At 42.0% G+C, this 13,132-nt stretch overlaps 1 protein-coding gene across 1 annotated transcript in view; it reads left to right on the forward strand.

Moving 5' to 3' along the window:
• The first annotated feature begins 10,923 nt into the window (after window positions 1–10,923).
• RAP1GAP2 (RAP1 GTPase activating protein 2) overlaps window positions 10,924–13,132 on the forward strand; it is a 240,374-nt gene continuing 238,165 nt past the window's right edge. The window contains exon 1 of the transcript XR_010067545.1: window positions 10,924–11,123. The gene's annotated coding sequence lies outside the window, so the exon portion shown is untranslated. The remainder of the gene's footprint in view (window positions 11,124–13,132) is intronic.

A 13,132-nucleotide genomic window follows, 5' to 3' on the forward strand; every position in this document is an offset into this window, starting at 1 on the left:
GTTAGAAACTTTTAAAAACAAGTAACAACACAAGCAACACAAAACAAGGAAAAGAGATGGCAGAGAAGAAAAACTCAGAGGGGAACAAGGAAAAGGAAGAAAAGGGACATCAATTGCCCTCATCAAAGTCCGGGCAAAGAGCCACAGAGCCACATCTTGAGGACCCTTTGAAGTACCAGGAGGGGCCCCCCAAAGTGGTGTTTGGAAATTGTCTTTTATTCTGGGATGTTTCTTCAACTTTCCTGGCTAGCCTGGTGGTTTCCCATCCACATATCACCCAGGCCAGCCCTACTTAAGTTTTTGAGATCAGCCACAGTTAGCTTGGTGCTGCTACTTGCCAAGACAATCCTAAGGCCTCTGTTTAATTAATTTAATGGAATTGTAATTAAATTTAACTGACATCCAACACAGTTCAGATTTGGTCCTGATTCTACCCACTTCAACAGAATATAGGTTTGTTGCAACTCTATCTATCTATCTATCTATCTATCTATCTATCTATCTATCTATCTATCTATCTATTATTCAAATCTAATCACTGCCCATCTCCCCCAAAAGAGGGACATTTACATTTTGGAGTGTGGCTCCCACATGCCATTCAAAACTTAAGTATTCCCCTTTGCCTCAGAACAGTTGTCTACTCTCTGATCTGGTAGACCTATTGGGAGGGGCTTTCATTGGTATTCACAGGAAGGGCAAAAAAGGCAAGATGGAAGTCACAGTGGTGCAAGTGAAGCCCTATCTCTTTGTATGTGTGACCTCCACCCCCACCCCACCCCACCCCGTTTGCTGGTGATGAGGCTTTAAATTGAATTGGAGTTGTTGTTGTTGTTATTATTATTTAAATTTGTATACCACCTGACTCCCCATGCCTCAGATTCAGCTGAGCCCTGAATCTTTATGGCTCCTGATTCATTTCCCAGGCTCTTGCAAGTCAGGCTATGATTTAGATGTTGAAACAAAACATAGTTGAATAATATTTATTTTATGTCCCCATGAAAGCATTTTATTTATTTATTTTTTACTCTTATTTATATTATTTATTACTGTCATTTTATATTGTATATTTTATTCATGGTATGACTGTTGTTTTAATTGATTACTGTAAACCGCCCAGAGTCCCCTGAAGGGAGGAGATGGGTGGGGACAAATTGGACAAACAAACAAATAAATTTACTTTCATTGAATAGACAGCATTATGGTCCTGCTTTCCTGCAGTTATTTTGTTTCAGCTGATTGTGGGCATGATGATCAGAAGAACATCAGACAAACAGAAATTTTCTAGAAGGACTGGGAGATCAGAACAAACACATTGCAACACCTTCCCTCCTCCCCTCTGGGGGCTACCAAAATCAGGGCAGGGGTATTGTCCTTTTCATTGAAGCCACTTCAAAAGCAGCTCTAGAGATGCCTGGCATGGTTTCAACTGTGGTCCTTCTCTTTCTGTAGCATTCCCATTACCTCTGCTAGCTTTTGCCCCATTAACAAGGAAAAGAGATGTGAGCATAAGCTGCAATACATCTTCTTCTAGAACCAGAGGACTGATAACATCACAGTTCTGAAGTACCTTATCCGCAGCAGTTCACAAAAACAATGATTGGCCAAAAACCCCTGTCAAGTGAAAGCTGAGAAAAATAAGGGAACTTGGAGGGGAAAAAACACCATGATGATGAAAGAAGCATACTGCTACTGTATCTTCTGCAAGTGGATCAGTTGTTGTGCTGATCGGACATAATACCTGCGTAGCCTTTCTAAAAATGGCTTTACAACTATGCGCATAGCTAGACCTTTAAGTATAAATTTTATCTGAGTCATTGGGCTTTCAAAGATGTTTTTGAGTTAGAGAATGAAAAAGTAGCTCCTGGCAAGGCTGGATTTTTTTCTTTCCTTATTCTAGAATTGCCTGAACTGTATAATATTTCTAAGAAAATGTACACTCAGCCTAAGAAGAAGGAGAGTTGATGGTTTTAATACATGATTAAAGCCCCAGGCAGCCCTGCAAAATTCTGGAGATGGCCCTATCACTTGGGAAGAAGAATAGATGCAAGATTTGCTAAAATATCATGCTTCTATGATTTCCTCTTACAAGCTTTTTCATAGAGCAGCTCAGTGTATTATGAGCAACTTGGGAAATTATTTTGGGTGCGGGAGGGTTAATAGCAAAGCAGATCACATGCTCAGGAATGTACATCGGGAATAGCTCGCTCAACAATTTCAGAAGTTATTAACATATATATGTATGCATCAAATCACTGGTAGAAATGGAAGAGAAATTCATTCAATATGAATTTTTATCCCATCCCTCCAGTGTTTGCATCCAGATCCAGAATAAATCTGGTAGAATGAAATCTTCACTTTTTAGAACTTCGTGATGACTTTTGCAGAAGAAAAAAAATATTCTCCCCATAATGTGTGTAAATTTTTCTGTACTTTTGTTTTTTGGTTAAATGAGCAAATTGATGTGGAAATGGGCTGGAAAAAACAGCTGGGAAAAATGAAAATCTGAGTCAAAACAAAATAGACAGATTTCACCCATCCTTATGGGTGAGAACTTAGGAAAATGCTTAATATTAGTAGGTTAACACACCACAACTGCTGTGTTTACAGAAAAAACTATGCCCAAACAACTTAAGCACAGTATGACTCAATTGATGGTTGAGTTCTCCTAATATACAAAGATGGGTGTTCTGCCAAGTGTCCAGGCAGTGATCAGGTGCTCAGACAATTGGTTCTTTTAAATCCAGAGTCAATAAGCACACCAGCAGATAAAAAGATTTTGAGCTTTATTATTAACTTAAGGAAACAGATTTAGAAAGAAACATAGGTTAGGCAGATTGAACAGAAGCATAGAAAGCATAGCATAACATAAAGAAAAATCATAACATGCCAAGCAAGTTGAAACCCAATCTCCCATAGGCTGTCAGGAGCCCCTTAATAAGGACAGCGGAGGTACCTCAGGGTGGCTCCATTTTCACAGCACCCAGCACTCAGGTCTGTGCAGAAGCTCCCAAACTCAAAAGGCAATCCTAAGGTTTTTATCAAAGTCTGGCCCTAAAACCTCGTGACCCTGTTTCCATGGTTCAGAGACTGCAGGATCTGACCTTGACTGGGATGGTTCCCAGGATCTGGAGCACCTGTTTAATCCAAGAGCCTGGGAAGCTATACAGATAAGCTAGTGTTTAACAAAAACAGTCTTGGGGTTTTCTCTTCTCCCCACATTTCAAACAGAAATTAAAAAACAAGCCAGCTAAACATTAGTATAACTCAAAATAAACTCTAAGCTCCCTCGTGTGAAGGAGAAAAATCAGAATATGTCACTTAAACTCCTCGAAATACAATGGTCTTCTGCGTTGTCACTACAATGGGTTCCTGCAAACTCTGAACCACAAACTACCCAGGCCCACTCTAACTTAGTTTAGTGTGCTGTGTGAACCAACCGCTAAGGTAAAGGTAAAGGTTTCCCTTGACGTAAAGTCCAGTCGTGTCCGACTCTAGGGGGCGGTGCTCATCTCCGTTTCAAAGCCTTGGAGCCGGCGTTGTCCATAGGACACTTCCGGGTCATGTGGCCAGCATGACTCACGGAACGCCGTTACCTTCCCGCCGAAGCGGTACCAATTAATCTACTCACATTTGCATGTTTTCGAACTGCTTGGTGTGCAGGAGCTGGGAAGAGCAACGGGAGCTCACCCCGCCGCGCGGTTTCGAACCGCCGACCTTCCGATCGACAGCTCAGCGGTTTAACCCGCAGCGCCACCGCGTCCCATTATTTAGCAGTGGTAGCTTGAGAAGAACTTTGGGGGTAGATGTCCAGCCCCTCTTGGAAAATTAAGAGGCCACTAAATGCCATAATTTGGGCTCATTGTAGTTTGAAGGATGTGAAGTGATGCATTCCTTCGGCAGTAGAATGACTGAACCCCACACCTGAACTTTTTCAGCCACATCTATCTCATCTCTCTCCGATGTCATGTTAACTAGTCATGCTTCCCTGGGATTTTAGGCACATAGCAAAGACAGCCAAATCTACTTTTCTAGGTAGGGATGCTGAGGTTGAGGGATCTGATCTGCAGGATTTACAAAACAGCCTGTTCATCTCCTTTTGCAGATTCCCAATTTACGGCTAGGCGATCAGATTTATGGTTACTGGTGGTTCATGTATGCTGGCATTAATCTCTTTTACTATTTTATATGTGTTATTGAATTTATATTGTATAGAAGGATATATCTGGAGAGGCATGCCACTGAAGAGATGTTAAATCAATATTTTAAATAATTGAACAAAAAGCTCTACAAATATAATTTGTCCAAGCATCAGGCAGATAAACATGCCTTATTTTTTGTGGTTGCTATTGCTGAATGATTAGAAAACCAGAGGCCTGTTGAAATCAGATAGACATCTGTCAGTTAACTGTGATTTACATTTTGCCCATCTCTAGCTTATTTCATCTATTTCTGCTGGTAACCACTGTAAAATGAGCAAGAGTCTGCATTTTTTAAATTGCATTTTGGTCTGCATTTTAAAAACGTGTCTGTATTCTTTCAGTTGACTGAGGCTAAGTCAGCTGTCCCGATGCAATTCTCTCTTTCTTCCCTGAGCTTCTCCCTTATTATGTTATGCTTTTGATGCTCCTTAAATGCCTGGGACTTGTCTATTTTAAAAATATTTAAAAAGGGAAGCAAGCTATGTGCTACAACACTAAATAAACAACAACAGTTCATGTTCACCCAATATAATAAACAACAACTGATTAACCGTGTGTGTGTATATGGGCAATTAATGGGATGATTCCATCTGCATCAATGTGCCTCTTAACCTCACAACGTGCATCATGCGAGGTGGGTGTGGTTTCCTTAATTTGTCCTATTAATATACTCTGCTTAAGAAGATGTACCTCGGCATCTTTCATTCTCTGCGCGTTTCAAGGGTATTTCTCCCTCAAGGGAACTACATGTAATAAATGAGCCAAGACCATTGGAATTGTGCAGCCCTGCAGAGATGGTCTCACTTCTCATTCTTGGTATATAGACATAAAGACAGGCAAATTTCAATCACCATTGCTTTTTTGTGGATACGGCTTGAGAAAGAGCAACTCCTAGGAAGAAAGAGGATCAAAGAGACTTGCCCCCCTTAGCAGCTCACCATGGCTCACATGCCATGGCAACATGTCTTGTTCCTATCAAATGCCTTCTGAATTTTATTTCTAACTTCTTGAGTATTTGCCATCCCACCCAGCTTTGGATCACTTTCACCCTTACTGACAATCTTGGTGCAGAAAAGATTTCTGGATGCAAGGGTGTCTACGGTGTGTGTGCGTGTGTGTGTTTGTGTGTGTGTGTCTATGGGGGCGTGTTTCAAACTAGTCAAGATGGCAGCTGCAACTGTTTCATTGAAGACCCCTCTCTTTTTTTTACATGCGTTGTATCATCTGGTCTCTTTTGACACCCTCCTGTTCCCCACGGATGACCTTCTGTGGATGCATGCACAATGAAATGCAACAGCACTTTAGAAGGCTTCAAGCCACATTGTTTAAATTTTATTGTTTAGATCACTGTTTCTCAACCTCTCTGTTTCATAAGGCCCCCAAACATCTAAACCAGTGTTTTTCAACCTTAGCAGCTTTAAGATGTGTGGACTTCAACTCCCAGAATTCCCCAGCCATCTGGGGAATTCTGGGAGTTGATGTCCACACATCTTAAAACTGCCAAGGTCGAGAAACACTGGTTTAGATGTTTAGGGGCCTTATGAAACACAGACTCTAGGCATCACCCAATATCTTAGAAAATGTTAATGCAATAAAATGAATCCAGCCATGCTGCATCTTGAAAAAATAATGAGGCAAGACAAGTAGGCAATTCTGATTTCAGCTGCCTTCATGCTGGGGAAATGGAAATCAAAGCTTCTCTTCCCGCTTGGGCCCACACAATGTTAACATATTTTGTAATGATCCATGGTTTTAGGTACGTGAAGCAAGGCTGTTTTCGGATTGAGGAGAGGACCCTGACGGCATTCCAGTGGCTTTATTCTCCTCCCCAGCATCGAATTTCCAGTAGATCAGATCTGAAAATCCAAAGCAGGTAAACAACCCCAAGCAAAATCCAATTCAATGCATTATTAAGATGGGGTCCCTTTTCTTCTTTTCTTCTAACCTTGCTAGAAGTCAAAAAATAAACTTGAATTGTTCAGTTCAAGGGCTATGTTTTAAGAACACCATTGAGAAACTGGAGGAGGTCCAGGGAAAGGTGAGCAGGTTGGAACAAGTTCAACATAGAGAGTTGAAGCAGCTTTGTTGGTTCACGTGGTTCAGAGAAGATAAGATTTAATGAAAGTTATGGCAGTGGACTTTCAAGATCTGAAAGGGTATGATGCAGAATGTGGTTTCAAATATCCCCTGTTGCTCTAGTTGCAGAACTAGGAAAGAAAATGGACGGGGACTGCAAGGAAGCAAACTGAAAATGTTAAGGGTGACTGAAGAGTAGAACCATTTTTTTCAGGAGACAATAGTTCTCCATTTGGGGAAGTATTTAAGCAGAACATGGATGGCTATCTGCTAGAGATGCCATAGGTTGTAAGATTCTTGTATCTGGATCCCTAAAAAAATTCTTATGACACCTTGTGCCAAATTCTCATGACACTCTTGTTCCATTTATCTTGCAACAGTGCCACAGCCAATTATGAAAATCTTATCTGAGGACACTTTGAGGCATAATATTTTTATGATTTCCATAGGCTTTGTTTTAACATGTACAAAATACATGTGAAACTATTTCAGAAATGTACTGAGGATGGAACTAAAGCTTGTGGATTTGGAATAGTTCCTCAAGAAACTCAAGGTATTTTCATTTTCCAGCTTTGACGGGTGTGATATTCAACACCCTTTCCTAATTCACAGGAATGCTTGAGAGTGAAATGAAATTGCACCCTGAACTCTGTCCTTAAACTTTTTAAAGTCAGGAGATAAATAGTTCCAAGTTAATCTTAGATAATATCTAATTAGGACTAGGAATTAGCAGTCCAAGATAGAGCTGTCCCATTGAATACTCTACTTTGGGAATAGTTTGTTTCTGAAGCCAACAATTTTAATGCTAATTTTAAAATAAAAAGCTATAAGAAAACTGGCCAGTTTAGTGGATGGAAGTTGTTTGCTTTATAATGTTTCCAGGTGGCTGATAAGCTTCTTCTAGAGTAGAATAGAATAGAATAGCCCTATGTGGTCATAATGGGCTGTTTGAAAGCAAGTAAGTTCCTTCCCAACATTTCTGGGATTGACCAGGTGACAACACAGTGTTACTAGGTCCCAGAGCTAATCCAAGTAGTAATTAAAAGGAAGTTCTCTTCAAACAGCCCATCACTGCAATAAATGAGACAGATTTTGCCAAAGTTTAAAGATAGCATTATAAGAGACCCCTTGGGTATCTTGGAAAACAAACAGAGAAAAACAAACACTAGCCCAAATTTGTTCCAGTTAGTGTTTTTCCTGCCATTGCCATGCTGCATCTGAATTTCCAGTTTAAGGATACAAGGCAGAACGAGGTTCCTTAAGGACTGGTCCAAAGCATCGGAGAACATTGTTCCACCCTTCTAGTTGCCCAGAACTCTTTGTCCAGCTACTTGAGGTGAGAAGTCAAAGGTGACACAGTGAACTGCTCCAGCTGAACTGTGCCCATTAGATTTTCAGTGTAGCGTATATCCAACATCCACAATTTCACTCTGAGAAAAACTTGATGGAGAATAAATCAATACTTCTGCTAATGGAGGTGATTCTCGGGCTTTGGTAACCTCTGAAGCTTTTAAGAGCGATTAGGGCCTCGCACTCAATTTCCAAAGTCCCCAGATAAATAGAGGTCTTTGCCACACTGAAGGGGTAGCTGGTTTTTTTGGGGGGGGGCAGATGTGGGAGCATGGGAGTGGGAACACTCTGAAACTGATGTGTTTTGGAGGTTCGTCTTTCTCAATATGAAAAATTGAAAGGCGGGGTGAGTGATAAGACAGAGAAGGGAGAGAGAAAAGGGAGAGGGGAAATGGAGAAAGCAATAAAGAGGAGGAGAAAATGGGGAAGGGGGAAAGAGGAAAAGGGAAAGGAGGAGAGAAAGAAAGGGACAGGGGGAAAGGGGAAAGAGAGAGGAGAAAAAGGGAAGACAGGGGTTGTAAGAGATGGTTCCTAGATAGATAAAGGCTTGGAGACCATTATGTAAACCAGAGTTTCTCAACCTCAGCAACTTTAAGATGTGTGGACTTCTTAGTTGCCCAGAATTTCCCAGCCAGTATGGCTGGATGGGGAATTCTGGGAGTTGAAGTCCACACATCTTAAAGTTGCTGAGGTTGAGAAACACTGATGTAAACAGCCAGCTGCAAGCTTCCCCATTTTCAGCGAAGAGACCGTCTCTGCACTGCATCACAAGGAGGCTATTAGGAAGAAAATTAGAAAGTCTCTATCCTAAGATTCATGGTGATGTATTGGTTCTACACGGGAAATAGTTCAGCTGCTGGGATTCTTGTAACTCTGTTCTTTTGCATCTCAACAAATCTTGCTAATGAGAACCTGGTGAGAATCTTGCTGGAAAAGAATCACTTTGGGATTTAGGCAGCTGGCCTAAAGAGTTTGGGGAGTGGGGTGAGAAAGGAAGAGAGAGAAGGAGGAAGAGGGAAGAGACAGAAGGGGGAGTGGGAAAGAAGAAAGCAGGGGAAGAAAAGGAAAGAGAACTGAAGGAAAAAGGACATAGGGTGGAGAGAAAGAAAAGGAGAAACAGAGAAAGAGGGGGGTGAGGAAGGGCAATAGAAGAGACCAGGTAGGGGGAGACTTAGTTTACATTTTTTCTTCCTTAATTTCAACCTTGTGATACAAAGGTTTAAAACAAAACAAGATAGGAATGATGTCCCTTTTTCAATTTCATATTTTAGGTAATTTCCTTGAAAATACTTGTACTGACACAGAGAGAGAGCCAGTTTGGTGCAGTGGTTAAGGCATCAGGCTAGAAACTGGGAAACTGTGAGTTCTAGTCCCACCCTGGGCTCAAAGTCTGCTGGGGCCCTTGGGCCAGTCTCTCTCTCTCAGCCCTCAGAAGGAGGCAATGGCAAACCACTTCCAAAAAACCTTGCCAAGAAAACTGTAAGGACTTATCCAGGCAGTCTCCAAGAATCAGACACTAATGAACAGGTTAAAAAAAAACTTGCATTGATATATCCCTTATTCTTCCCAGCTCATTGCCCACTTCCTAATTTTCTGCCTGGTTTAGTCTTCTTCATTGGCTAAATGCCACCCAGATCTCCAGTTCTGGTCCTGTTTAGGTTTTTGAGATTAGCCAAGTTTGGCTAGGCGCTGCCACTTAGCTGTGTTGAAGGGCTTAAGGAGAGATCAAAGTCTGTTCTTTGGCCAACTGCTATCCAGGAGCCTGCACATTTTTGTGACAGTATATGACAATCACAAGGTTTAGCATTTCTATTTATTTTGCGTTTCAGAAACAACAGCAGGATATACGATTTAAAGTAAGTCAGCATAGCTGGATGCAGGAAAATATTGCCTTTTGATTTGCCTGGTTTTTGGAGAGGAATTCTAGACACCATGGGACCTTGTGGCCTGGTGTGATGGGCGATCCACTGAACTGCAGGGATCCTTCTGGTGCTGGTTCAGCCCAGCTAGTTGGCTTTTTCTGGAGGATAAATTGGCTTCCTGTCACAATGGAACAAACTGTTGTATCTGCTGGTTTTTTAGGGTTGTACCAAAAAGGTCTTCACGTTTACCTGACTCGGCTTGAATATGATAGAAAAGAAGTTCCTTTTGATTCTTTTTTCAAGTGCAAAGGAAAAAATAAAACAGGTTTCTTTCACTATGTGTATTCTTGCATGCCATTTGGCCCAACACGGCACGCAATGTTGCATGCCAAATTGCCCTGCCGAGGAACCATTTTAATTACTATTTGAATTAGGTACATAATTACTCAGTTATGCAGGTTATATACATGTTTGGGGAATGAATAACCATGCTGCAGCCTTTGGCCAAATGCTCATTTCAAAGGAGGCCTGTCTCATCCATGTGCCCATTTTTTTTTTTTTAAACAAAGTTTTTATTTTGAGTTGAGAACTTCACAGTGTGTTAAAAACGTATTTAAGGGTTTCTGGCAAGATAAACGCAACGTGTTTCCTGTTCCGCTACAAGGGATGGGACTCAAAGTATGCACCTTGCTACCTCATCTGGTTGCAGAGCAGATGCTTATACACTATGTGCCAAAGCATCTAGATCAGTATCTCTCAACCGTGGCAACTTTAGGATGTGTGGACTTCAACTCCCAGAATTCCCCAGCCAGCATGGTTTAATAGTTTCTCCCTTGCAGCCAAGAAAGCTGCATCAGTGTCTCTATGCACTCATAGGAATTAAGCTGTGAGCAACTTGCAGCCCTGTGAAGCTGGGCTGAGAGAGGAGGAACCAGGAAGCTTCCATGGCTGAGGGTGGACTCGAACCCAGGTCTCCTTTCTCCTAGCCAACTTATACCGCTTCACCATGCTAGCTCTAGAGCCTCTGCCTTGTATGCAGAAGGCTGAAGATTCAATCTCCCCTGTCCTTGTATAAAATGCCAGCCAGACTGAATAGCGACAGGCTAGATCTCACCAACTTCATGGCTAAAAGTGAACTGGAACCCAGGTCTCCTGGGTCCCTGTCAAACACTGCTTCCTACATCACATTTCCTTCCCTTCTCACCAGAGGACTGAAGATTTGAAGGTCTCCCTCTGAAACTTTATTCTTGCCCCCCTTCCTTAGCTCCTGGTTCACAGCTTCCGGCAGCCTGGAAGCATTTGTTTGTCTTGTGAGGGATGCCAAAGCTTTGCCCAAATGCATGTGGGAGGCTTTGCAGCCGGAAGGGCCCTCTGGTGGCCATGAAGGTCCTTGCCAGGCGACTGTGGAGCGATAGAGCAGACGCATCCCCTACTCCACAACAACAATGCGCTTGCAGCCACTCTCTTTTATGAGGGACCGTGAAGCAGCTGGATGTACTCCGGGTCCCCTCTCCCTCTCTCCCTCTTTCTCTCTCCTCCCTCCTTCTTTTTCTCCTTTCAATAAACAATCCTCACCTTGATGTTGGCTGGTGGAATCACTGCCTTGCAATTAAGTGAACCAGGAAACCAATTTAAGGTAAGGAAACAGCTTGGATGAACTGTCATTTAAACAGAAAGCAATGCTCCAGCACCATGTGTTAGGATGTGAGGGAACTGGTGCTCCAGATTTGGATCAGAAAAGCTGTTCTGATGTATAAAGTGGATGTGGATACATTTGGAGCTGTCTGTGCACATGGATTTTGCATGCACATAAAGGGGAGGAAGGGGGGAATGGGATGGGGTTTAAGATTGTTAAGGAAAAACTCTTTGAACCATGCTTGGTTTTGGATGGCTGGGAAATGTGGAGGCATGAATCTTTCAGGGGGGAGCCTCTGTTGTCTAGTTGCAACAGGGAAGGACAGACTGAGATTGGTTTTCTGGAGAATGTGGGATGAACCTCGCATTTTGGGGGCAAGCTGAGATTCCGAGGGAACAGCAACTCAGGAAAGGGGGCTTGATTCGTTTAAGTCAGAGTGACAGGGCACCGGTTGCTGATTGCATAAAGGTGCTGCATGCTTATGAATCCTGATCTGCCAACTTGTCCTTCTAAACTGTCACTTCCTTGATGGAAGAGGAACAAAATGTTGGGTAAATATTGGACTTTGCAAAAAAAGGACAATCAGAAGTCCGTATTAACTGCAATTTGAAAGTGCTGTTTTGCTGTTTTCGCCTCTCATTTCCTGATCTATCTATCTAATCATCTATCTATCATTTATCTATCCATCATCCTATCCAGAAATCACCTTGTTTTGTTTGCAAGTAAAAGGCAAGTGTAATGCTCTGTTTAAGAACTAGATGATTCAGCAGTGAAAAAACTAATTTGGCAGCATGTTTTTGAATCCCTATGTTGGCTGAATGAAGTCAACAAACAGTTTGCGGGAATGGCAGTCGTCCCCTTCTTAACAACTGCCACAGGTGCATTGCAAACATTGGCAAATGTGGATTCCAGTGCTCCAGATGTTGACTGTAACACAAGGCTTTGCACACTGGCGGTGTGGTCTGAATAGATGCATGCCCACACATGGACAATTGTAAAGATGTGTGTGCCTCCCCACCTTTGCTCTCATGGTGACTGGGAGCTGATCCAGTGTAGCCTTCTTGGTAAGTAGATGCTTTGAAACGATAGTTTTGCTGTGCATTGCTTATCTGGAAGTGACTCATTCTGCAAAGCTGACTTCTTTCATCTCTGCCCTGCAAGGTTCATTGATACACACAGGTACATAGGGAGCTTCCTTATACACAGAGAGTTTTAGCCCAATATTATCTACTCCAGTGATCCCCAGCCTTGAGGCACTGATAGATATTGGTCTGCAGCTTTCATCATCACTAATCATTGTGAATGTAGGGGGGAGAGATAAAATTGTCAGAACTGCTCTGAATTAGTAAAGGTTTTCCATGCTCTGAAGTAGAGGAATCTTTTCCATCACTTATTGCCTGATTCTTCTGAACTAGAGACATCAATGGGAAAACCTGGTGCACAGAACATGTTATGCCATAGAATAACAAAATTCTAGGTTGGAAGTTGGCTTCTTAAGTCATTGAGACTGACCCCTTACTCAGTGCAAGCGTCCACCTTATAGTATATTTGAGAGATGGCTGTCCAGTCTCTGCTTGGAGACTTCCAAGGAAGAGGTCCCCATAAGCATTCTAGATCATCTCCATGACGATTTGTTTGGTTTCTAGCTTGGCAAGAGCCTGTCTGGCTCTGATCAATAAACCACAGTTCAATACACCAGCAGTAGCATAATATATTGCAAACACAGTCAGGAAACTGTTGGTGGCAAATAATTCCATTTGGTTAAAATCCAACTTTGACACAGCTAAAAATAGATTTTTGCTCAATGATAAAATAAACAGGCTGACTTCACACATTTCTCTGAGCCATAATGAAGTTTATTTGATTTGGGGTTTTAATGTAATTTAAGCAGCAATGGTTAATTTCATGAGCAAAGCACAGCTTAACATAAAGTTTGAATCCAGTAACGCCAATTGTAAGAACAAAGCCAATTGTAGCAAAATTCAAGTTAAACACAGAATGATTTGAGT

The sequence above is a fragment of the Candoia aspera genome, chromosome 1 (assembly GCF_035149785.1).
Source record: "Candoia aspera isolate rCanAsp1 chromosome 1, rCanAsp1.hap2, whole genome shotgun sequence".
Taxonomy (NCBI): domain Eukaryota; kingdom Metazoa; phylum Chordata; class Lepidosauria; order Squamata; family Boidae; genus Candoia; species Candoia aspera.